Source organism: Odocoileus virginianus, unplaced genomic scaffold (assembly GCF_023699985.2).
Source record: "Odocoileus virginianus isolate 20LAN1187 ecotype Illinois unplaced genomic scaffold, Ovbor_1.2 Unplaced_Scaffold_1, whole genome shotgun sequence".
In the NCBI taxonomy this organism is placed as follows: Eukaryota; Metazoa; Chordata; class Mammalia; order Artiodactyla; family Cervidae; genus Odocoileus; species Odocoileus virginianus.
Genome location: NW_027224263.1, coordinates 6,181,864 through 6,183,089, shown reverse-complemented (window position 1 = coordinate 6,183,089; position 1,226 = coordinate 6,181,864). Strand labels below are relative to the sequence as shown.

The 1,226-nt window shown below is 34.0% G+C and overlaps 1 pseudogene; it reads right to left on the bottom strand.

The window, feature by feature from the left end:
* Window positions 1-334: 334 nt before the first annotated feature.
* Window positions 335-433, bottom strand: LOC139033303 (U6 spliceosomal RNA; annotated as a pseudogene).
* Window positions 434-1,226: the final 793 nt, after the last annotated feature.

The following is a 1,226-nucleotide window of genomic DNA, read 5'->3' as shown; positions in this document are numbered from 1 at the left end:
TGGGGTCACAAGGAGCTGGACATGAATGAAATGTTTAGGAAAACCAGTAAACTGTTAACCTATCATTTTAAACATATTTTATTTAGATTCTCTTTGGCTAGGGAGTCATCTCATTCACAGGTATGAATTATATCTCCTATTTCCATTACTGACATCTCTTATTTCTGTCTCCTGTTTTATTGAAATGGCCAGGAAATAAAAATTTTAAATCATAATGGTGATAGCAATTATTTTTATTTTATCTCTGATTTTAATAGAAGTATATTTATGGTTTTACCATTGTATATGATACTAGCTGTCAATTTAGGATAGATATTTACTAACCCAGTAAGGAAAATATATGATATCCTTTGTGAATTGACATGTCATCCTTCCTCTTCTAATCTTCTCCATATTTTTCCAAATTTAGCACATGTGCTGCGGAAGAGAGAACTGTTTTACTCTTTAAATAAGTCTGGCCTGTCATATTTAAATGTCTTTAAAAACATTTTGAGGGGAAAGGTCAAAGCATGATTTAAAAGCAGTCTGCATTAAATGTAAAGCTAGTGAAGGCCTATAGCAGATTGGGAAATATTAAACCTGAAGTATTATGATAACGAACCTTCTTTATTATAGACATAAGTCATTCATCTAGAAGAAGGGGAAGTCAATTGAATGACTTAATAATTTGGTTTCCACAAGGAGCTTTTCCCTGATTGGCAAAACATTTAGGAGGAAAATAAACACAAATGGGAGAGAACCAGAAAACCTTTGTTGCCGAGAATATTAAAGAAAAGAAGGCAAAGAACTGCCATTCACTCCAAATCTAATTAGCAGCACTAAAAAAGTGAATTATTTCCAGAAAGGATAGAAAAGAGAGTTGTTAGCTTTTGACACCTGTAAGAGAGTGAGGCAGAGCTTGGAGATTTGCCCATTGTTAGTTTGAAAATTGTTAGAATACTAGCTTCAGAAAACTGCAAGTCCATGTCAGGATGCTGTGAAAATACAGAGTGCTGGACCTTTTCAATGCCTGGAAGCACTGTAGCTGAGGATTGTGACTGTTTCCTTGAATGTGGACAGAAACACCAAGCTTTATTTAATAGCAGTTGAGCTTGATGAAAAAAGAGGCCAGCCTAAGTAGTAGGAAAAAGATTTCTTTTTATTTCCTACTTATTATATTTTATGTTTATACCTACTTGATATGAGTGTTGAATGTTTGCCCTGCTTTTTCTCCCCTTTCTTGTGTA